The following is a 25,729-nucleotide window of genomic DNA, read 5'->3' on the forward strand; positions in this document are numbered from 1 at the left end:
TCCTTTGAAGAAAACCCCCACCTGTGTCCATGGTCTCTGTAGTCCTTAGTGGAGAAGTTCACCACTGAGCTGGCATTCACACTGATCTGCTGAAACAGGTTCCACATTTCCTGGTAGATATACTGCTAAGGAGAATATATATATAGTATTTGCCATTTAGCAGATGTTTTTATCCGACGCGACGTACAGTCATCCATGCATACATTTTATGTATGGGTAGCCCCAGTGGAAATCAAACCCAAGTGCCATGCTCTAATGCTCTACCAACTGAGCCACACAGGGTCACGGAGAGAGAGAGAGGAAGAGAGGGGGAAGTGAGTTTACTGAGAAAGAAGGGAGTGAATTCACTGAGGGGGAAATTTGTTTGCGTGCGAGTGTGTGCGTGCGTGCGTGCGTGCATGGACAACTCACATTGCCTGTGATGACCATGCAGCCCAGTTGGTCTATGATGAGAACATTGAGAGGGCGGCTGGCAGAACTTCTGCTGCAGGATGGGCTCCATAACTCAGGGAGTGTCCCTCAGAGCCAGCACGATGTGACCCAACGCCCTGATTGTGTGGTCCAGGATCAGGTGGCCTCTCTGGGAGAGAGAGAGAGACAACGGATTTGTCGGAGTGGCTGTCAATCATGGGTAGTGTTATCATTAGTAAAAGGGAGAGCGAGAAACACTGGATTGGTCAGAGTGTGTGTCAATCATTCATGGGCAGGGTTATGATTAGTAATAGGGTTCCTGAGGGGTGCAGTGGTCTGCATCTTAGTGCTGGAGGCGTCACTACAGACACCCTGGTTCGAATCCAGGTTGTATCACAACCGCCCATGATTAGGAGTGCCATAGGGCGGCGCACAATTGACCCAGCGTTGTCCGGGTTTGGCCGGTGTAGGCCGTCATTGTAAATAAGAATTTGTTCTTAACTGACTTGCCTAGTTAAAGAATAAATACATGTAACGCTCCGGGTGTCGTGGGTGTGGAGTCAGACACAGGAAACAGAGAGTGCAATACTGTGCTCTTTAATGCACTAACGCAACACTGGGTGCTCAAAACCAAAATGCCCCAAACACGGGGGACGAAAATAGTACAGCTTAATACACGACCAGGAACAAACACGTTCCTCTACTACATAACCGAAGGTCACAATAATCAAATCAAATCAAATTTTATTTGTCACATACACATGGTTAGCAGATGTTAATGCGAGTGTAGCGAAATGCTTGTGCTTCTAGTTCCGACAATGCAGTAATAACCAACAAGTAATCTAGCTAACAATTCCAAAACTACTACCTTATAGACACAAGTGTAAGGGGATAAAGAATATGTACATAAGATATATGAATGAGTGATGGTACAGAGCGGCATAGGCAAGATACAGTAGATGGTATTGAGTGCAGTATATACATATGAGATGAGTATGTAAACAAAGTGGCATAGTAGCTAGTGATACATGTATTACATAAGGATGCAGTAGATGATATAGAGTACAGTATATACGTATACATATGAGATGAATAATGTAGAGTATGTAAACATTATATTAGGTAGCATTGTTTAAAGTGGCTAGTGATATATTTTACATAATTTCCCATCAATTCCCATTATTAAAGTGGCTGGAGTTGAGTCAGTGTGTTGGCAGCAGCCACTCAATGTTAGTGGTGGCTGCTTAACAGTCTGATGGCCTTGAGATAGAAGCTGTTTTTCAGTCTCTCGGTCCCAGCTTTGATGCACCTGTACTGACCTCGCCTTCTGGATGATAGCGGGGTGAACAGGCAGTGGCTCGGGTGGTTGTTGTCCTTGATGATCTTTATGGCCTTCCTGTGACATTGGGTGGTGTAGGTGTCCTGGAGGGCAGGTAGTTTGCCCCCGGTGATGCGTTGTGCAGACCTCACTACCCTCTGGAGAGCCTTACAGTTGTGGGCGGAGCAGATGCCGTACCAGGCGGTGATACAGCCCGACAGGATGCTCTCGATTGTGCATCTGTAGAAGTTTGTGAGTGCTTTTGGTGACAAGCCAAATTTCTTCAGCCTCCTGAGGTTGAAGAGGCGCTGCTGCGCCTTCTTCACGATGCTGTCTGTGTGGGTGGACCAATTCAGTTTATCTGTGTTGTGTACGCCGAGGAACTTAAAACTTGCTACCCTCTCCACTACTGTTCCATCCATGTGGATAGGGGGGTGTTCCCTCTGCTGTTTCCTGAAGTCCACAATCATCTCCTTAGTTTTGTTGACGTTGAGGGTGAGTTTATTTTCCTGACACCACACTCCGAGGGCCCTCACCTCCTCCCTGTCGGCCGTCTCGTTGTTGTTGGTAATCAAGCCTACCACTGTTGTGTCGTCCGCAAACTTGATGATTGAGTTGGAGGCGTGCGTGGCCACGCAGTCGTGGGTGAACAGGGAGTACAGGAGAGGGCTCAGAACGCACCCTTGTGGGGCACCAGTGTTGAGGATCAGCGGGGTGGAGATGTTGTTACCTACCCTAACCACCTGGGGGCGGTCTGTCAGGAAGTCCAGTACCCAGTTGCACAGGGCGGGGTCGAGACCCAGGGTCTCGAGCTTGATGACGAGCTTGGAGGGCACTATGGTTTTAAATGCCGAGCTGTAGTCGATGAACAGCATTCTCACATAGGTATTCCTCTTGTCCAGATGGGTTAGGGCAGTGTGCAGTGTGGTTGAGATTGCATCGTCTGTGGACCTATTTGGGCGGTAAGCAAATTTGAGTGGGTCTAGTGTGTCAGGTAGGGTGGAGGTGATATGGTCCTTGACTAGTCTCTCAAAGCACTTCATGATGACGGAAGTGAGTGCTACGGGGCGGTAGTCGTTTAGCTCAGTTACCTTAGCTTTCTTGGGAACAGGAACAATGGTGGCCCTCTTGAAGCATGTGGGAACAACAGACTGGGATAGGGATTGATTGAATATGTCCGTAAACACACCAGCCAGCTGGTCTGCGCATGCTCTGAGGGCACGGCTGGGGATGCCGTCTGGGCCTGCAGCCTTGCGAGGGTTGACACGTTTAAATGTTTTCCTCACGTCGGCTGCAGTGAAGGAGAGTCCGCATGTTTTAGTTGCGGGCCGTGTCAGTGGCACTGTAGTGGAGATTCTTGTTTTAGTTTCTGTCTGTAGGCAGGGATCAACAAAATGGAGTCGTGGTCAGCTTTTCCGAAAGGAGAGCGGGGCAGGGCCTTATATGCGTCGCGGAAGTTGGAATAGCAATGATCCAAGGTTTTTCCAGCCCTGGTTGCGCAATCGATATGCTGATAAAATTTAGGGAGTCTTGTTTTTAGATTAGCCTTGTTAAAATCCCCAGCTACAATGAATGCAGCCTCCGGAGATATGGATTCCAGTTGGCAACGAGTCAAATAAAGTTTGTTCAGAGCCATCGATGTGTCTGCTTGGGGGGGAATATATACGGCTGTGATTATAATCTAAGAGAATTCCCGTGGTAGATAATTCTGTCGACATTTGATTGGGAGGAATTCTAAATCAGGTGAACAGAAGGACTTGAGTTCCTGTATGTTGTTGTGGCAACACCACGTCACGTTAACCACGAAGCATACGCCCCCGCCCCTCTTCTTACCAGAAAGATGTTTGTTTCTGTCGGCGCGATGCGTGGAGAAACCAGCTGGCTGCGCCGACTCCGATAGCGTCTCTCCAGTGAGCCATGTTTCTGTGAAGCAAAGAACGTTACAGTCTCTGATGTCCCTCTGGAATGCTACCCTTGCTCGGATTTCATCAACCTTGTTGTCAAGAGACTGGACATTGGCGAGGAGAATGCTAGGGAGTGGTGCACGATGTCTGACCAGAAGACCGCTTCGTTTTCCCCTTTTACGAAGTCGTTTTTTGGGGTCGCCGGCTGGGATCCATTCCGTTGTCCTGGGTGAAAGGCAGAACACAGGATCCGCTTCGCGAAAGTCATATTCTTGGTCGTACTGATGGTGAGTTGACGCTGCTCTTATGTTCAGTAGTTCTTCTCGACTGTATGTAATGAAACCTAAGATGACCTGGGGTACCAATGTAAGAAATAACACGTAAAAAAACTAAAAACTGCATAGTTTCCTAGGAACGCGAAGCGAGGCGGCCATCTCTGTCGGCGCCGGAAGTGCACAAAGAAACAGGCGGGCCGGCTGTCTAATAAAGCCCAACTAATGATTCCCTAACAGGTGCTAACAATAAACATACAAGGAGGGGGAGGAAAGACAATCAGTGGCAGCTAATAGGCCGGCGGCGATGACCGCCGAGTGCCACCCGACCGGGAAGGGGAGCCACCCTCGGTCGGACTCGTGACACATCAGTAAAAGGGGCAATAAGGGATCTCGTCATCATATCCACAGTAATCTTCATCATCATCATCATCATGTTAAAAACGTACTTGTTATTCTCCTGGGAGATTTAGAGACGGTTGGACAGGCTGGCCAGGAAAGCCTCTACTTTGACACCTGAGATAGAGAGAAAGGGATTAAGATTGTTTAATGCTATAAGTAATCAATTGGAGGGGGCCTCCCAGGTGTATGTGGAAGTCCTAACCGCAATCCTAACTTTAACCATTAGTTGGGAAGATGCAAAACTGACCCAAAATCCACATCTAGGGCCAACTTCACCCTACACCTATGTGGGCGTAAGATGTTTGAGTGCACCACGTGTGGGTACCTCTAGATGTTGCCGATGGAGATGTCCCGGAGCTGTTCATACGTGGACGACTGGTCCTTCCTGTGAGACATGATGTTGAAGGTGGACTGAGAATACTCCTCAGTCAGGTTAATCCTGATCTCTGTCGCCACTTCGAGAGAGCGCAGGAGAGAGAGAGATATCAAAAATGTTGAAATAAAAAATGTCTCAAGATATAATAGCAGACTAGTAGATGTAGTACTGTAATAGTGAGTTGTTACATACTGTATGGCTTTTGCCAACTGGAATCAATAACTTAAACCGTGTATCGATCTGTTCAGACATGGAATATGCTCCACTGAAGCGGGACAGCTCAACAGGAAATGGGATTGGCACGTGACACAGTTCTCAGCAGAACATGTAGCCTATGTAACAACCCAACATGTCATTTAGTAATTAGATTACAGCATCTGTAATTTGGTTCTTCCTGTCCTGTACAGACTTGGCTGTGATGATTTGGCTTTCCATTGCAAATACTTTACTTGAAATGATGGTGATATGTCATTGTTTTACATGATATGTTGTTGTTTTAGGTTAACGCACTGATTTGTAAGTCACCCTGGACAATAGCATATGATAAATAGTGGATTTATATTGTGGAGATTTTGGGAACAACAGTCCCAGCACCAACACCTCTGAGTTTTTCCCAACGTGCCCGACAGGCAACTTATACTGTGTGATTAATGAATGTCTGAAAGGCATCTGCTGCGCGGTCAGACTGTTCCAAACTCTAATTCACATATAAGAGATGGTAATTAGTCGTCCTGTAACTGGTAGATATAAATCCACTCTTAAATGTTTTGGTAGTGTATGGCGTTGGTAGTCATGGTTACCTGGGTTGTACTGGCTATGGTATTTGTAGAACTTGACGAGGACCGAAAGTCTCTGTGCAACGTGGTAGCCGAGTGGGCTGCTACTGGAAATCTCTCACACAGGCATCCTAGACCTTACAGACAGACAGACACCGAGAGAGATCAGAGTGAGCTACTACTGGGCGTGGACCCCAACAGAGATCATTGTGGCGCTATCAGCATTTTTTCATGCTGCGGTCAGGAAGCTTTGGAACATAAATCATTTTTTTTGTCCTGCGGATTTTTGAAATGGCTGTCTTTCTGTTTGAATGAGTTTTCTATTGTATTACAAGCACCTCTTACATACCTCACTATTCACAAACTGTCATATGCTAATTTTTGCTGCTTCAAGTTCTAGCCTATACTCTTCTCTCTTTTGTTGGGCATGTGAGATAAAATGTGCCTCTGTATGGTCTCAATTAAATAGCCTCTAGGCTTTATGGGCGCAATAGCATGACGAAGTTGTCTTGTCAAGGGAAGTAGCTTCCTATGATAAGCTATAGTTGAGGCTCCAACATTGACTGAATATCAATAATGCATTTGTCTACGCCTGCAAATCGTCCTGCTCCTAAAAGCTATGCAAGATTGTTTTCTAAAGGGTTGTCTTTCTGTTTTGCATACCTTTTCTATTGTATTAAAATCACCTCTTTATCGCAATATTCACAAAACGAATTGACGAATTCTTGCTGCTTCAAGTTCAGGAGCCCACCTCCTGTCTTTTGCCAGGCATGTGAGAACAGGTGCACCTATCCTATTATGTGTTCTCAGTTAAATAGCCTTGTAGGCTGCACGGACGGAGAAGCATGGCACAGTTGTCTTTCGAAGAAATCTATGTAGTATATATATATATTATTACTATATATTATTATTATTATATATTATTACTTCCGGCGCCGACAGAGATGGCCGCCTCGCTTCGCGTTCCTAGGAAACTATGCAGTTTTTTGTTTTTTTACGTGTTATTTCTTACATTAGTACCCCAGGTCATCTTAGGTTTCATTACATACAGTCGAGAAGAACTACTGAATATAAGATCAGCGTCAACTCACCATCAGTACGACCAAGAATATGTTTTTCGCGACGCGGATCCTGTGTTCTGCCTTTCAGCCAGGACAACGGAATGGATCCCATGCAGCGACCCAAAAAAACGACTCTGAAAAAGAGGGAAACGAGGCGGTCTTCTGGTCAGACTCCGGAGACGGGCACATCGTGCACCACTCCCTAGCATTCTTCTCGCCAATGTCCAGTCTCTTGACAACAAGGTTGATGAAATCCGAGCAAGGGTAGCATTCCAGAGGGACATCAGAGACTGTAACGTTCTTTGCTTCACGGAAACATGGCTCACTGGAGAGACGCTATCCGAGGCGGTGCAGCCAGCGGGTTTCTCCACGCATCGCGCCGACAGAAACAAACATCTTTCTGGTAAGAAAAGGGGCGGGGGCGTATGCCTTATGGCTAACGAGACATGGTGTGATGAAAGAAACATACAGGAACTCAAATCCTTCTGTTCACCTGATTTAGAATTCCTCACAATCAAATGTAGACCGCATTATCTACCAAGAGAATTCTCTTCGATTATAATCACAGCCGTATATATCCCCCCAAGCAGACACATCGATGGCTCTGAACGAACTTTATTTGACTCTTTGCAAACTGGAATCCATTTATCCGGAGGCTGCATTCATTGTAGCTGGGGATTTTAACAAGGCTAATCTGAAAACAAGACTCCCTAAATTTTATCAGCATATCGATTGCGCAACCAGGGGTGGAAAAACCTTGGATCATTGTTACTCTAACTTCCGCGACGCATATAAGGCACTGCCCCGCCCCCCTTTCGGAAAAGCTGACCACGACTCCATTTTGTTGATCCCTGCCTACAGACAGAAACTAAAACAAGAGGCTCCCACGCTGAGGTCTGTCCAACGCTGGTCCGACCAAGCTGACTCCACACTCCAAGACTGCTTCCATCACGTGGACTGGGATATGTTTCGTATTGCGTCAGATAACAATATTGACGAATACGCTGATTCGGTGTGCGAGTTCATTAGAACGTGCGTTGAAGATGTCGTTCCCATAGCAACGATTAAAACATTCCCTAACCAGAAACCGTGGATTGATGGCAGCATTCGCGTGAAACTGAAAGCGCGAACCACTGCTTTTAATCAGGGCAAGGTGACTGGCAACATGACCGAATACAAACAGTGCAGCTATTCCCTCCGCAAGGCTATCAAACAAGCTAAGCGTCAGTACAGAGACAAAGTAGAATCTCAATTCAACGGCTCAGACACAAGAGGCATGTGGCAGGGTCTACAGTCAATCACGGACTACAAGAAGAAATCCAGCCCAGTCACGGACCAGGATGTCTTGCTCCCAGGCAGACTAATTAACTTTTTTGCCCGCTTTGAGGACAATACAGTGCCACTGGCACGGCCTGCAACGAAAACATGCGGACTCTCCTTCACTGCAGCCGAAGTGAGTAAGACATTTAAACGTGTTAACCCTCGCAAGGCTGCAGGCCCAGACGGCATCCCCAGCCGTGCCCTCAGAGCATGCGCAGACCAGGTGGCCGGTGTGTTTACGGACATATTCAATCAATCCCTATACCAGTCTGCTGTTCCCACATGCTTCAAGAGGGCCACCATTGTTCCTGTTCCCAAGAAAGCTAAGGTAACTGAGCTAAACGACTACCGCCCCGTAGCACTCACTTCCGTCATCATGAAGTGCTTTGAGAGACTAGTCAAGGACCATATCACCTCCACCCTACCTGACACCCTAGACCCACTCCAATTTGCTTACCGCCCAAATAGGTCCACAGACGATGCAATCTCAACCATACTGCACACTGCCCTAACCCATCTGGACAAGAGGAATACCTATGTGAGATTGCTGTTCATCGACTACAGCTCGGCATTCAACACCATAGTACCCTCCAAGCTCGTCATCAAGCTCGAGACCCTGGGTCTCGACCCCGCCCTGTGCAACTGGGTACTGGACTTCCTGACGGGCCGCCCCCAGGTGGTGAGGGTAGGCAACAACATCTCCTCCCCGCTGATCCTCAACACTGGGGCCCCACAAGCGTGCGTTCTGAGCCCTCTCCTGTACTCCCTGTTCATCCACGACTGCGTGGCCACGCACGCCTCCAACTCAATCATCAAGTTTGCGGACGACACAACAGTGGTAGGCTTGATTACCAACAACGACAAGACGGTCTACAGGGAGGAGGTGAGGGCCCTCGGAGTGTGGTGTCAGGAAAATAACCTCACACTCAACGTCAACATACTAAGGAGATGATTGTGGACTTCAGGAAACAGCAGAGGGAACACCCCCCTATCCACATCGATGGAACAGTAGTGGAGAGGGTAGCAAGTTTTAAGTTCCTCGGCATACACATCACAGACAAACTGAATTGGTCCACTCACAAAGACAGCATCGTGAAGAAGGCGCAGCAGTGCCTCTTCAACCTCAGGAGGCTGAAGAAATTTGGCTTGTCACCAAAAGCACTCACAAACTTCTACAGATGCACAATCGAGAGCATCCTGGCGGGCTGTATCACCGCCTGGTACAGCAACTGCTCCGCCCTCAACCGTAAGGCTCTCCAGAGGGTAGTGAGGTCTGCAGAATGCATCACCGGGGGCAAACTATCTGCCCTCCAGGACACCTACACCACCCGATGTTACAGGAAGGCCATAAAGATCATCAAGGACATCAACCACCCGAGCCACTGCCTGTTCACCCCGCTATCATCCAGAAGGCGAGGTCAGTACAGGTGCATCAAAGCTGGGACCGAGAGACTGAAAAACAGCTTCTATCTCAAGGCCATCAGACTGTTAAACAGCCACCACTAACATTGAGTGGCTGCTGCCAACACACTGACACTGACTCAACTCCAGCCACTTTAATAATGGGAATTGATGGGAAATTATGTAAATATATCACTAGCCACTTTAAACAATGCTACCTTATATAATGTTACTTACCCTACATTATTCATCTCATATGCATATGTATATACTGTACTCTATATCATCGACTGCATCCTTATGTAATACATGTATTACTTGTTGGTTATTACTGCATTGTCGGAACTAGAAGCACAAGCATTTCGCTACACTCGCATTAACATCTGCTAACCATGTGTATGTGACAAATAAAATTTGATTTGATTTGAATTGATATTTGATTTGATATATCTATGTAGTATTTAAGTTGACTGGAAATAATTATGAATAACACATGTATTTTTACTCTGTCTGCCAATCGTCCCGCTCCTAAAAAATGTAGCTCAAAACGTAGCTCACTCAAGTCAAGTACAAGTATTCTATTTTCTATCTAGCCTATTGGCTGACATAGCCCAACAATACAGATAGCCTAAGATAAATGGGCCATGTGAGAATCTCAGGTATTTTTTGGGGCTATTTTTGCGTATTTTGATCTTGCCTATATGGCACAAAATTGCTTGGCCTGGGCTGCCAAGCAAGCTTTCTTACATATATGCCTAAAATAACATTTGCAGGACTGAGGTCGGGTTCAGGACCAGTTCTTGCTGGAGCGGGTGGGAGTCGGACAAGAAGTCAGGGAGAGCAGGTGGTGCGGGATGAAAAGCTGCGGAAGCGGGATGAAGAAATTAGGCCTGCCCTAACCATACAGACTGACACAAAGCAGAGGGGCCGACTACCGGAAACCTCTCAAAAAGATGTCTCAGAACCTACAGACATACACAGAGCAGAGCGAGCAGAGCCATGACAGGAGGAGGGACAGGGAGTGGGGAAAGGAGGAGGGACGGAGTGGGGAAAGGAGGAGGGACAGGGAGTGGGAAAAGGAGGAGGGACAGGGAGTGGAGAAAGGAGGAGGGACAGGGAGTGGGGAAAGGAGGAGGGACAGGGAGTGGGAAAAGGAGGAAGGACAGGGAGTGGGGAAAGGAGGAGGGACAGGGAGTGGGGAAAGGAGGAGGGACAGGGAGTGGGAAAAGGAGGAGGGACAGGGAGTGGAGAAAGGAGGAGGGACAGGGAGTGGGGAAAGGAGGAGGGACAGGGAGTGGGGAAAGGAGGAGGTGGAGTACATTACCTGTAGACAGCAGATGATGACAGCAGATGTGCGCAATGATGACTTTACTGGAGGTCTTGTACTGCAGCTTCTTGGATAGTTTGGTGCACAGGTTCTCAGCTCCTACGAGTGTAAAGGGAGGAAAGAGGAGGTAGGCAGCAGTTGTTAAAGCCCCGGATCTCTAGGGGCACTGAAATAGTGGCCCATGACCATGGAAGGCCCACCAGGACATGTCCCTTTTTAACGTTCAAGCATGAATGCTGTTGTCAAAATGATGGATGATTATCAAACTCTGTCTGTATGGCTCTGACCTGTTGACAACGTTATGCGATGTCAATGATGTAATAACACATAAGGCAAGAATGAAGTTATCAACATTGTTATAGCTAATGAATTACCTTGCTCGTCTTTGACAGCCCACACCACGAGGTCCACGCAGGCCACGATGGCCTGGCCAAGGAGCTTGAGGGCGTTGGGCTCCCCCGGCAGCCCCCCTGCATCATGGAGCACCATCTGCAGCTCAGATTGGCTGCTGCTGAACTCCAACACAAAGTTATACACCTCCCTGAGGAATCCCAGAACACAGTTATTGCACTGCTATTGCACATGAAAAAAAAGCACATATAATAAATCGTAATTTACCTGCCTTACAAACCCTTGCTGCAGGGCTGAGAACACAGTTATTAATGCACTTTAAAGGATTGCTTTACCCAAATCCATTTCATCTTATTGATACCTACATAGAGGTCTACCTACAGTATGGATCCAGGGATTCGCTACAGCTTAGCATTAGCATAATTAAGTGCTAAACATTTTTCCTCACAACCTGCTGTATATAGTTTTAAAGAGATTCAAACAAATCCCCACCTCTGTGGCATCCTGTGTTTTCAGGAAGTAATCAGACACAAAGCTCTTCACCTGCACACATCCTTTTAGAATGCAGGGCATGTAATAACTGACCTATGGCCATATGTGTTTCATGTAATTTAGATTTTTTTATATTGATTTATTTCAGTGTCATACACCATTTGGTGCCCAGCCCATATGGGTTTACAAGAGAACTATTCATCAAGTACTTGTTCATGAAAACACAAACAATAATGTAGGCACTAGGGATGGGGGTGTGAGCAATGCGAGCCTGGACAGATGAGATGTAGTCATTGTTTGTGGGCTTTTGTAAGTTGTTTGTGTGTTTAAGTTTGTATATGGAGTAAAATAAATAAATAAATAAATAAATAAATATATATATATATATATAAAATATAGCTGCAAGCAGCAATACCGGGGTCCAGCTGTGGGACCACTCTGCCAACTTCAGGACAAATTGGACACATCACCCTAAAAATGAGCTACTTCTGCACTGTTTACCACGCTTACCAAATGTCAGAACTCAAAATCAAACTGAACATGCAATATGCTTCTGGTGTATTTTGGACAATTATTTATGATGTTGAATACTTTAAACGTCTTCTTCTCCAGAACTGCTGGACCGATCGGCACCAAATTTGGTATAGAATCTATGGATGCACATCTGTGAAATAAATATTTTAGGGATTGTAGCTAAACAATATGAGCCAATGAACTTGCATCAATGGTTTTTGCTGTCCAACACTATACTTTATAGGTTAGCTCGATTCAGATCCTTGAGCATGTGTTCCAAATTTCCTCCCTGTGAGTCAAACAGCTCAAGATATATAAAAATGTTCCATTATAGTGCCTTCATGTGTTCGATACGGAGGTGTTTTTATATGTTGTGTCTTGACAGTGTTTGAAACATCTGTACCAAGCTTTGTTACGATACGAATATCCGTGACTGATTTATTGGCATTTATGTGCCAGGTCATGCCCATTATTGGTCAATAGAGGACATGTTGTTTTTGGTAGAAGTCTGGAAAATATTGCGTTGTGAGACCTTGGTCCATAGATGCCACCTATGAACTGTTGTGTAGATCGGTCATTAGGTGCCAGAGGAGTAGCTTTTAAGCATTTTTCATCAAATAAAAGATTGCAAAAAATCCATAATGGCGGACCTTAGGGGTCCTTCAGCAAATTTGTTCCTTGTCAGTAGAGTACCGAATTGCATGACTCTAGATCACAGGGAGTGTGGGGTGTGAGCTTTCAAAGTTATCATTTTCAATCGTTTGCTATAGCGCCGCCATGTGGCCAGTTGGCATGGCATTGCATGAGAGGGTGTTGCTCATGGCCCTTTACCATCATAAATGTGCATCCCCCTAGGTCTTATTATCTCACGAGAATTTTTTTTTTTCTCACAATAATGGCAGAATAGGTATAGTTATAACAGTCATTAAAGCTGCAAGCAGCAATGCAGGGGTTGAAGCAATGTGCCACCATTAGAACAAATTGGACACACCACCCTAGGATGAACTACTTCTGTATTCCTTGCGATGCTTGCCAAATATCAGAACTCAACATCAAACATTGCATTCAATATGCCTTTGATGTATTTTGGACCATTTGTAATGATTGTGACAATTTTAAACACCTTTTTCTCCAGAACCTTCCCCCCAAAAATGTATGCATTCCAGCAAAGCCACTACACAACATTAAACAATACATTGATTGCACCATAAAGGTGACAAACTGTGCCCACAAACTGTTAGGACCTACATAAAGCTATCACAAACAGCAGAGTCCCAACAGCAGTCCCAACACCTTACCACTGCTACACCCGGCTATCAGCGGAGCCTTGTCTGGCAGCGAAACAGTTAATTCAGACTCATTTTCTGCCTTTTAAAAAAGCATAGCTGATATGGCTGACTTGCTTAAACAAATGTGGTTTCTACTGACAATTGAGATGTACAAACTATGGCATAAGGGGACGATGAGGGGCCAAGAGGCAATCCGTAATTTAGATTCCGATATTAATGAGCGAGCTAGGACAGGCGTTTTAAATATAACTATTTGTTCAGCACTTTTGAAATGTACAGCGACAGAATACAGAACATGGGCCGTTCTTACAGTATTCTCCCTGTACACCAAGTCAGAACCATAGGATAAATAAAGGGGGCATATAAGCAGACAATGAAAGCTCTTACAACATTTGATGATGACATTTCTCTAAAACAGGCTATAGGCTAAATGTGCACCACCAAGTCAGAACAGTAGGCTAAATTATGATGAGGAAAGGGACCAAATTATTAGGGGGGGGCACATGGGCTACGAACAGTTTACCACATTGCATACACTTAGTATTTATTCTTAGCTACAGTATACCTATCTAACTGGCATATTATATAATTTATGTAGCAGTATACAAGACATTTTTGGAATTGTCTTGTTTTACTGTGCTCACTTGAACTGGAAGGTGGCACGGCGGTCCTTCACTGGCAAACTTTGTCATCAAACTTTGTCATCAAAGTCTGGCATTCTCTGGATTTATGGTACTTTCAAAACAACTGTGAACTCTGGAAAAGAAACTAGGTTGAATCATGACATCAGTGATCTTCAGGTCGAAGCTCTCGAAAGAGGCCAGAGTTCCCAACTTGGAATTCCGGGTTGAATGACCGTTCAAAACGTATTTTCCCTGTCAGAGCTCATTTTTATCAGATTTTCAAGTTGTCTTGAACTCAGTCTTTGATTTCACAGTTCCGAGTTTCCAGTTGTTTTGAACGTGGATTGACAGCATGGCCAATATTGAATGATTATCCTTTTAAGCTTGGAAAAGAGACCCATACAAAAGTCTCTCTCATCTTAGTGTGCCAGAGCGCAGAATAACTGATTTGTTTTTGAACGCTCAGCACCCATTGAATATGTCCGGTGTCAGTAAACATCGGCAACAAAGTGTAATTAAAATGTTGCAGCAGCACAACTACAGTCACCAACGCTCTGGATAACATGAAAACTGCCTAACCAGCTCTGCTAGGGAGAGTAAAAAGGTCAGAGTGGGAACTTGACAGTGGTTGTGAGGTCAGAGCTTTCAGAACAACCCTACTTACAGTGGGGCAAAAAAGTATTTAGTCAGCCTGTAATGGTTTTCCTCCTCTTCTTCCAAAGAGGAGAGGCGAAACGGATCAGAGGACCAATATGCGGCGTGGTAAGTGTCCATGGTTGTTTATTTAAAAACATGAACTGAACACTCAATGAATGACAGTACCCCCCCCAAAGGTGCGGACTCCGGCCGCAAAACCTTGACCTATAGGGGAGGGTCTGGGTGGGCGTCTGTCCGCGGTGGCGGTTCTGGCGCGGGACGCGGACCCCACTTCAACATTGTCTTAGTCCGCCTTATTGTCCGCCTCCGTGGCTTTCTCACCATGGCCACCCCTCTCAATGACCCCACTGGACAGAGGGGCAGCTCGGGACAGAGGGGCAGAAGCTCTGGACAGAGGGGCAGGAGCTCGGGACAGAGGGGCAGGAGCTCGGGACAGAGGGACAGGGGCTCGGGACAGAGGGACAGGGGCTCGGGACAGAGGGACAGGGGCTCTGGCGCCTCTGGGCTGAGGGGCTCTGGCGCCTCTGGGCTGAGGGGCTCTGGCGCCTCTGGGCTGAGGGGCTCCGGCGCCGGAGTAGTATTGGGGCTCCTCCCGCCTGTCCGGCGCCGCTGCCGGAGCCTCCCGCCTGTCCGGCGCCGCTGCCGGAGCCTCCCGCCTGTCCGGCGCCGCTGCCGCAGTCTCCCGCCTGTCCGGCGCCGCTGCCGCAGTCTCCCGCAGCGTCCGGCCCCAAAACATCACTGCTCTAGAGGAGATCTGCATAGAGGAATGGACCAAAATACCAGCAATAGTGTGTAAAAACATTGTGAAGACTTACAGAAAACGTTTTGACCTCTGTCATTGCTAGCAAAGGGTATATAATAACAAAGTATTGAGATAAACTTTTGTTATTGACCAAATACTTATTTTCCACCATAATTTGCAAATAAATTCATTAAAAATCCTACAATGTGATTTTCTGGATTTGTTTTCTCATTTTGTCTGTCATAGTTGAAGTGTACCTATGATGAAAATTACAGGCCTCTCATCTTTTTAAGTGGGAGAACTTGCACAATTGGTGGCTGACTAAATACTTTTTTGCCCCACTGTATTGGCCAGAGCGTTCAGTGTGCTCTCTGAATGCGAAACACTCTGAATTACGAATGGACAACCTGACAGCACAGTTGCAGTCACCAATGCTCTGGATAACATAACAGCCTAACCAGCTCTGCTTAATAATGTTCAGTGAGCTGTTCTCTCTCTCTTAGGTGTCTTGAAGTAGCTGGCAAATTAGTACACAATGGTCAGATCAACCCTTACAATGCTGAATGGGTGTAGACAAAGAATGGTTCTCCAATAGTAGTACCAAAACATTGAAACACGGTTTTCTCAAAAGTGAGTTTACAAGTTGATCAACTTTCAAAGCGGAATTACTTTCCAATTGTTTCCTCAAATGCATGGTATGATGTAGCTATGTCTCAACTTTATCCAATGTAAAAAACAGAAATTCAATAATTGTTGCTACATAAGACCGAATCCAGGTGGTGAGTCACATTTACCATTGAAAAAAAAAAGTAAGTTCCGGTTTGCTTAAGGGGGTGGCTCTCCCATAGGCAGCAATGCACTAGCAACTGGGTCTGGTCTGCTTAGTTCAGTGACTCTATATGAACCAGAAAAAACTAGCGAGTGGGATTTCTCACGTCCTTTTCCATCTCTGGTAAAGCTAACTAGTGTAAAGAATTGCTATTATGCAGGAGACCAATCTATTGCTAAATACATGGCTATTGCATTGTTATAACTGAGAACACATAGCAACGTATTTTCACAGTAAAGCCTGTGGGGTCCCCTACAGGATAGCTCCCACATTACACACATAATCTCCCTTTTAAACGAACACTGTGTGCCCGAAGAAGATTCTACGATGACGGACAGACAACTGAGCCAATGGCGGAAGACTACAGACTACAACCAGCTGAACCAATCCGGAGATCCGATCTTCCTAGAGTCAACCTACTTTCTGTGACGTATATAAGGGCTGTGCTGACTGTTTACTCGCTCTCTGCCTGCGGTTCCAACACGAACTAACGGAAGAGCCGTAATTACGCTGTACTACATATTTTCACTCTGAATAAACTGTTTACTTGTCATAAAATTTACCACTTAGTCTGAATCGATCCTTGACCGGCTCACCCATCTACATATCCAATTGCTAACAGAAATGGTACGCAGAGGATGGTTAACTAACGGTCCAGTCGAAGCGAGCAGATTGGGTGTGAGAGAGGGGGTGGAGAGGAAGATTCGAGAAGGACGGGTGATTTGATTTTCGGGGGGTGGACAACAATTCTGCTCAACTCGGGAAACTGATCTAAAGGTGCACCATAAATAAGGTAAGCAAAACCTGTTAAATCAAACTTTGCATATTGTCGTATAGTCTGCCTAAATTTTGATCAGTATTTCCGAGTAAGTATGAATTCTTGTGTAAATTTATAATTTGCTGACGAGTCGAAAGAACAGTGTAGTGAACATATCTAGTAACGACCCGGCGACGGCCGGTGTGATATGAATCACTGATGAGATATCAGTCAGTCTGATAGCTTTCAATTGATGAGAGATCACTTAAAGGCCTAGATAGTTCCGATAGGGGTCGAACATATATAAATTCAGTTTCGATAGGGGTCGGACATGTGTATCGGACATGTGTATCAATTCTGATAGGGGTAAGTTTCGATAGGGGTCGGGAATAGAGATCAGTCAGAAACCTAACGCCGAGGGGGAGAAATTGCAATTTTGTCCCGTGAACCGGTAGAGGCTAGTCTGAGAAATTCACTGATAAGAGTCGGGAATAGAGATCAGTCAGGGGATAGTTAACTACTATTCATTAAACCTAACGCCGAGGGAGAAATTGCAATTTTGTCCCGGGAACCGGTCGAGGCTAGACTGATAAGAGATTCACCGATAGGGATCGGCTTTCAGGGGTCAGAGAGAACGTGTATTAATTCTGATAGGGGTTAACTTCGATAGGGATCAGTAGGGGATAGAATTGGATTCTAGAAGTTGAATTCTATCCAGTAAATCCGCTTAGCTCGGTCTGATAGGGGTCGATTTAATAAGAGGTCAGAGATATAACCAGTATTTGTATGTTTTGTCTATTTGTAACTGTTAATATGTACCTATGACTTCTGTGTTCTGACAGTTGTTATAGAATTTTATTAATTGGCCTGTACTGAGTTATTTTAATAGGAATGAGTGAATTGTGATTGACCAATATGTTAAATTCCTTCGGGACCCTGTTTGTTCTGAAATCTGCATAGAAAACTGTCCTAATTATATATATATTGGGTTGTGTATAGAGGTGAGGGAAAGCAGAGGCTGTGTTTTAACATGTAAAGGACACGATTATGAATGTTGGAAATTCTATGTGAATTTCGTATGAATGACTGTAGTATTGAGAAAACATATTAACCAGAGTTTGCGTTCCATGATTTTGAGACCGGGGAAATTAAATTGAGAGAAACGTTTGTCGCGGAGTAAACCGCTAGGTGGGGATACGTAACTGGGCTATTATGCACACGTGCTGATAGACAAGGCCACCTCAGTAGTCGAATGGCCGTGCAAACTTGATTGACAGCCGCCGGGCTAAAACACTGATTTTCGCTTTTTTCATTTCTGTTGATATTGCCTAAAGAGATTGCTATAGATTGCTATAGAATCGCTCAAATTTAAATGTATAATCAGGAACAAAATGACTGATGTATAATTGAAATAATATCTGAATATAATATTTAAATATTGAGACTAAATAGTCGAATAGATCCCTTGGTTGTGCGCTCCACAAATCCCATACCGACCCATGCGTTTTTCTCGAACTAAAACATACAAAGGAGAAGCTCAGAGATAAGACAGAGCACGTGCAGCAGTGTCTCTTCGAGTACATCGTGGGTATTAATCAACGTCGGGCGAAGTATATGCTAACTATATTCAGATAGAAGGAGAGAATTCCGATTAAAACTACGATTAAATTCCGATTGAATTAAATAAAATCACGATTAAAAATTCACAATGGCGACCCTCAATACTCCAAAGCTGAGGTTTAATGAGTTCCTAGAACAAAAAATAGAATATAGATCAGGGGGAAAGAAACAATGGAAGCACATGAAGAAAGTTTGGGAGGGATTAAAGCTAAAATGGACACAGGAAGGTAATTTAGGAGGGGAACCGCCATCCGCAGTTCAGCTGAAAACAATGGAATGTGGGTTAAGAGAGAAAGAGGCAGAAAAGAACAAAATTCACGTATTTAAGAAAGAAGGGTCAGATACGAAGGGAGCGAGATTAATGAGAATCCTAATTGAGGGAAAACTTTGGGCGTTTAAATTAGTGCTATTTTCTGTTGTTCAGATGCCGGAGTAACAAATGCAGATAACTGAAAATTGGGTCTATTTGCGGAGAACCTCAGTTCCATAGCATTGGTGGTTCAGTGGTGGAGTTCTCGCCTGCCACGTGGGAGGCCGGGGTTCGGTTCCCAGCTGAGGTGTGAAGAGTAGTTATATATGTCTGAGTTTTTGGTTTTAATTAAACTAATTGTTTTGCAGAGAAAGTTATAGTCACTAGTATTGGTATAAGATATAAACTGAACGTTTTAAATAGTTTGTTTGGTTCAAATTGAAAGACTAATTCATTCAACTTAATATAAGAACGGAGATTTTGATGCAAGGCGATGTCTGTTCACTAAATAATTTGTTGGGAATAATACTTTGGGAAAAGAGTCGTAATTAAAATGCTAATTCAAAGACGAGACAGTAACTTAAATCAAATTAATTCTGAATAATAACGGGGGAACAATTACGATAGATTTGTGTCCATCGAAATGTTTTTATAAGATTAGCGAATTGAGAGATGTTGATTGATGTTGTAAACTCTAAATCAGGATTCAACAGATGTGATAAATTAGGTTTGGTTTATCGAACCCGAAATACTGTTGTTGCAGACAGCCAACCATTATTTACAATGAGTTGAAAATCGTTGCGAAATGAGTCAAGATTGAGCGCTTGTTGATGACATCACTCGCGAGGTTTCCGTCGCCACGGAAATGATGTCTTGACTGGGGGTGACAGAGAAAATGGTTAGTGTCCTTTAAAAGGAGGTGCGGCCATTAATGTTGAGTCACTTTTCAGAAGTTGATAAACATTTCGAAATACATTTTTAAAAGGAGTATGTAAATCGTCAGGAAAGATGCTAAAAACTAGCAGCTGATTCGCTGGGTGGGTATCATTGATTTGTGGAGTTTATTTGGACTGTAATTGGGCCGTGAGAGAGGGATTGGATGTCTGAGTCATAAAACATCGTGATGGTGGATTCTGATGGTTGTTGATTTTTGGTTTGATCGTTTGAATAGCACCAGTGAATTTGAGCACTGTTTCCATTATGTGGAACGGTGTCAGGGTATTAATGGTGAAAAGCAACCTCTATGGTAAAACATAATTGTACATGTTTCGGTAAACTAGCGAGGTTGAATTTGGTTATTTGAACATTTCCCTTGATACGTAGACATACGTAACAGGGGCAAGTTGTTTTTCCTTGAGGAACACGCAGATGGTGTTTTGTTTTATTGAGATGTAAATGTGAGTTGAAGGAGCCAAGGGAAAATACGTTATTTTTATTAAATATCAGGGATTATAATCTTGGGGAGAATGAGGCCATAAACGACTAAATTGGAAAGGCCTGGAAGTTTTGATTAATCATTAAGGTTTGCAAATATATACACATAAAACATTTGTTAGGACTATTTGTTTTGGTGCAAAGGTATTTTAAAGAGACACGCTCAAATATGGAACTTTATGAGTTTTTATTTTATGAGTTTTAAATTACACAAGTGAATTTGGATTTTAAGGATAAAGGGTTCTTTAATATGTCTAGTGTAGTATAGAACTTGACTGTAAAAGGGCGGGTTGACTCATGGACCTTATCATGACTGTCTTCTAAGGTCTGATCAGCCTTAGGGGAGAGTCATTGGTATAATGAATGTGGTCATATAGAGTTACTAGTTTTAAGGTAAATTCATTATAAAGGAGTTTAGGTTAGGAGGTTAGGATAGGATATATATTAAGCCAATAGGGCAGGGAATTAAATAGAAAAATAAGTTTCAGTTCTTAGGGGTGATAAATTACTGTAGATAAGGAATTCTGCACTCTGCAACATATATTAAATTCATGTTATTGTCGGATAGAATACTGAGGGTCCTTGAAGGAAGGATTTTGATATGATAAGCATTTGTTTTGAATTTTTTGACCAATCTTACCTAAGTCATTATTTAGAGTAGGTAAGGTTGATACCTGGGCAGAGTCAGGTATCAAAAGGGGGATGGGTAAATTGTGGTCTAGGATAGGATGGGGCTTATTGGATAAGAAACTAAAAAAAATTTTAAAAAAAAATGTAAGCTAACAATTGGGAATAGAAGTTAAAGATATAATCAGATAAAACATATGAGAAATTGTTTGTTAACCAAGCCTGTATGTCCAGGATTTTATGCATTACAGGTGAACTACAGGTGAAGTCACTCAATCCAGTCCCAGAGGCTTGGGGACCATAGGAGACCCCTGGTGACAGCTAGCTGAAAGAGCTACCCAGATTCATATCGCACGGCGGAAGGGTAAGACATTTTTTCACTGTCGGACAATAAACAGAGTTCGGGAGAAGAACTGGAATTAACAGAATTCGGGGCCAACTCTCGAATGAAGTAACCCTACCTGTCCTATCACCCCTGTTTTTGTTCATAGAAGTGAAGATGTGTCTGGCTCTGGCTAAGTGATGTGTATTTTGTTCCAAAATAAGCATAAGAAATCCCTAGATCTGGGTAGACAAGAAGTTAGAGTAGAGATTACATGATAACCGACTTCGGACAGTTCTAGGATTGGAGAAGAGGGTATCCTTATAGCATGGGGATCCCACAAGGGTGGATAGGTTTTCCATGATATGGGGAAACCTGGGAGCAATGTTGAACTTTGTAAAGGTGATGAAATCCTACTAACCATCAAAACTATTAAGCTCTCTGATGCAGGCACTCATACCCTCGGACTACAAAGGACGAGGACAGACATGATGGGTGTGTTTTCTATTAAGGTACTGCCAAGACCAGAGGTAACCGGACACACTCCTCTACCACCACTGTGTTAAAAATACCATTCAGGTAATTAATGTTAGAGACTATTCGGCTATGGATCAATTAGAAACTGAGACTGGTTTTGATAGTAGGGACAATTTGTGGCTGTCTTTATATGAGGTACACAGCTAAAACCCTGAGAAGAAAGGACTGTATTATTTGTAGTCATGATAGACCTGTTCTGGCTACACACCCATTTGCTGTAGGAGAAGGAGGGGGGTGGTTGTGTATTTTGAGAAGTTTTTACCAGGTGAAGCCCAATTCAACCCTCTGTTCCTCTTTGAGCCTTGTGTTTCCTGCAGTACCTCCTCATCGGGCCTCTTGGGGTGTTGAGGCATATGGGGGCAATTACGAGTGCATCACGGGTACAGGTAATGGCATTGATTATGGGAGATTGCCTGAAGCTGATTGCAGGAGTAACATAACCATTAATTCCACTTGGCCAGTTACAGGCCTAAACCAAACTAGTGGTCTGGCTGATGTATGTTGGATGAGTGGAGCAAAAAGAGTGCTGAGACCCATTCTTAGAGGAGAATGGCAAGGTACGTGTGGTCTGACCAGTTTGATAATTCCACGGACCATTGTTGATGTTGTTGCTGAACAGCTGCTGAGTTCTGTAACCAGGGGACCTGAAAACATTCCATCCCATGGGAGACATAGATGTAGTAGTGCTCCATGGACAGAGGATGTAGTTGACATACACACTAACCTGTTGGGAGTGCCAGTGGTGATTCCTCATGAGTTTCAGGCCTTGGGTAGGAATGATGGACTCTGGCACTTACTACCTACTATGGGTCCAGCCATGGTGGATGCTAGACAGACTGCATGGATTAATTATATCTACTATAATCAACAGCGTTTTGTGAATTACTCCCGTGATGCACTCACTAGTATGTCTGAACAGCTTGAGGCCACATTTGGGGTTTCCAGACAGAATAGACTTGCCTTGGATATGCTTCTTGCCAGTCAGGGGGACGTCTGCAAGATGTTCGGTAAACAATGTTGCACATATATTCCTAATAATACCAGTCCAGATGATAGTTTTTAAACTTCACAATCTAAGGCGGGCTTGATGCACTATCTGCTAAGATGAGGTCCACGGGGGGTGGAGGAGTCTGTTCTCTTGGCCTGGTTTGGTAAGTACACTGGTATGATGGTTACTGGATTTCTGACCCTAATTCTTGTATTATTTGTTATTGATGTGATGTGCTGCTTGCATCATACCGTGTTTTGAGAAGTCTGTTACAGATGTGGTGAGGGCTTCAGGCATATGCCTTTGCTTGATGCTCCAGTTGGCGATGCCGATACGGAAGCATGCTTTCAAGGGAGGATGGGACTGACTGAGGATGACACATGGTTTGGAGTCCCTGGGTGGCAAGGAGCCCACCTGGTACAGGATAGGAGTAGCTGAGAGGACCAGATGGTATCTAATAATTCTTTACTCTGTTTTCCATGACCAAAGTTTTATCCTACATCTTACATGTCAATAGCAATAAAGTTTTATCCTGTTTTTGATAAGTGACACCCTTGGGAGGAACAAAAGCATACAACAAAGGCATATATAACTTGTTATTAGTAATAAACTTTTTATTATTTTCATGAAATGCTATGACTGCTGAAATAAAGGATAATTGAGTGACACCCTAGCAGGAGTCAAAAGGGGGACCTAAATTTCACACTATTTTCTTTTGTTCTGTTTTTGAATGAGCTGTTCTCTTTTGACATGAAGGTAGTTTAAACTTTGTAACTGTTATATGATTCATTGCTGAGTTTTTGTTCACACCCTTGGGGTTATTTTACATTATAGCCATTACCATATATATGATTGAATATTATCTGCTGTTGCCTTGTGTGGATGTATGTATGTGTTATGCTACCTAACTGATTTGAAACATTGTTAAAAGTATCAGGGCCATGGAACTTTCTCATGCTGGAAAAATACAGAAGGGAGGGCACATTCAGAGCGTGGGGTTGCGAGAACAAGCGGTCTTTTTGGTTAGATAACAGGAGCCAGGTGCGAGATAACGGTATGGAGCATGAGACCCATCTTTCAGTTTTTGCAGCAATTTTGGGAGGGGGATCCAGTTGCTTTTATTGATTAAGCTTCTCCATTGTATGTCGTGTCCCATCTGGGATGGGAAGAGGGGGAGATTATTTTTCTTTGTGGGCCATTTCCGGATAGACATACCTAGTTTAGGATATTTTTCCTTTTTGGATTATGTCTTCGTTTTTGCTTGGAGTAATGTATCTGGACTATATCACATCTCTTAGGAGATGTGAAGAGAGGGTATCAGAAACTTTTTCCTGCTGGAAAAAGTTGGCTAATGTGGACAATAATTTTTACTTTTATTTTGAGCTGTTCTCCGCTCTGTTAAATGAGGGTTGTAAGTTCCTAGGTGGCTGGTAGCCAATTTAGTACATAGTGGGATTGAATGGAGAACATGATGGTAATACATAAATATCTATTTCTGTTTAATACCGTGCCTTATTTCATAGTCCTTTTGGGAGAAGTTTCTCTTTGTGTCTGGATCTAGTTAGGTTGTGTCACGTCTCTGGTGAGACGTGAAGAGAGGGTTTTGTAAAGAATTGCTATTATGCAGGAGACCAATCTATTGCTAAATACATGGCTATTGCATTGTTATAACTGAGAACACATAGCAACGTATTTTCACAGTAAAGCCTGTGGGGTCCCCTACAGGATAGCTCCCACATTACACACATAATCTCCCTTTTAAACGAACACTGTGTGCCCGAAGAAGATTCTACGATGACGGACAGACAACTGAGCCAATGGCGGAAGACTACAGACTACAACCAGCTGAACCAATCCGGAGATCCGATCTTCCTAGAGTCAACCTACTTTCTGTGACGTGTATATAAGGGCTGTGCTGACTGTTTACGCGCTCTCTGCCTGCGGTTCCAACACGAACTAACGGAAGAGCCGTAATTACGCTGTACTACATATTTTCACTCTGAATAAACTGTTTACTTGTCATAAAATTTACCACTTAGTCTGAATCGATCCTTGACCGGCTCACCCATCTACATATCCAATTGCTAACACTAGCTAAATTGCCATACATGTTTAATGCTTTTCGACTTGTCCCCAAATTAATGTCATTGGTTTAGAGTTTGTTTTGATATTGTGTGTTGTGATCGCGTTTGGTGGAGGGGGGACAAAATAAATGTATGCACGATAGCGCACGCGCGCAGCAGCAGGTTTGGGTTCTGTGTAAAACATTAGGGAACATTACAGGTAACATTAGAAACACGTTCTCTCCCTAGACCTGTTAGCTGGGAATGCATGGAGTTGTGCAATTACAGCATTCTATCGGACACATTTACTTTAAATCCATTGTTCCTATAAGTTATGTATAATTGTGGGTAATATCGGATTCTATATTTAATCATGTTGTTTCAAAGCCAATTGACAGCTTCGAACAATACGTTTCCCTTCATGACGACATGTTTAGCCAAAACATGGCTTGTGCAATAAGGAGGTGCATCTTGGGATATGTAGTAGGTAATTTAGGGACATGCCTCCAATTCTAAATGCTTTAACCATCAAAACACAACAAGGACCATGATGCTGCTCGAAATTGCGCATAGATATTGCAGAAAGCTGATGACCATAAAAATGATAGCCGCATCTTATGGCCAAAATACTTTATTAGCGCCAATGAGTGCTTCCACCATTTTAATGTGGTCAACTGGGTGGGAATTCAATTTCATTGGCTGAGCCCTCCTGGTGACCCTGTTGTAGTCATGTCCAACCGGGTCCTCATAGTGATCAGCCAATCGTGGAAGAAGAAAATTGACCTCTTCACATTGGAGATAGTCTAATGGCGCTGCCACAGACGCTATAATGGAACAGATACAAAAAAATATTTGTCCTCTATCTAGCTCTATGCTGATAACTCATCTAATATGCTAGCTACTTCGCTGAAATAAAAGGTACCTGAAAACTGCGAGCGAACCACCACTGGAGCCATTTGAGGAGAGAGTGATAAAGTAAAATGTTATTTTGTTCTGGTTTGTGTAATTTAAATGACAGGATACATATCTAAGTGTTTCTCAAATACACTCAATCTAGGTTGTCAATC

The 25,729-nt window shown here is 43.9% G+C and overlaps 1 protein-coding gene and 1 pseudogene across 5 annotated transcripts in view; one reads left to right on the forward strand and one right to left on the reverse strand.

Moving 5' to 3' along the window:
• The window catches only part of LOC115112504 (phosphatidylinositol 4-kinase alpha-like), a 47,249-nt pseudogene extending 31,067 nt beyond the window's left edge, over window positions 1-16,182 (reverse strand).
• Window positions 16,183-25,381: 9,199 nt separating this feature from the next.
• LOC115111962 (bromodomain-containing protein 3-like) overlaps window positions 25,382-25,729 on the forward strand; it is a 28,124-nt gene continuing 27,776 nt past the window's right edge. For 3 of the 5 annotated variants that reach the window (XM_029638536.2, XM_029638541.2, XM_029638542.2), the window contains exon 1: window positions 25,382-25,637. The gene's annotated coding sequence lies outside the window, so the exon portion shown is untranslated. The remainder of the gene's footprint in view (window positions 25,638-25,729) is intronic. The other 2 variants (XM_029638537.2, XM_029638540.2) reach the window with 2 other exon arrangements.

The sequence above is a fragment of the Oncorhynchus nerka genome, linkage group LG27, assembly GCF_034236695.1.
Source record: "Oncorhynchus nerka isolate Pitt River linkage group LG27, Oner_Uvic_2.0, whole genome shotgun sequence".
NCBI lineage: Eukaryota > Metazoa > Chordata > Actinopteri > Salmoniformes > Salmonidae > Oncorhynchus > Oncorhynchus nerka.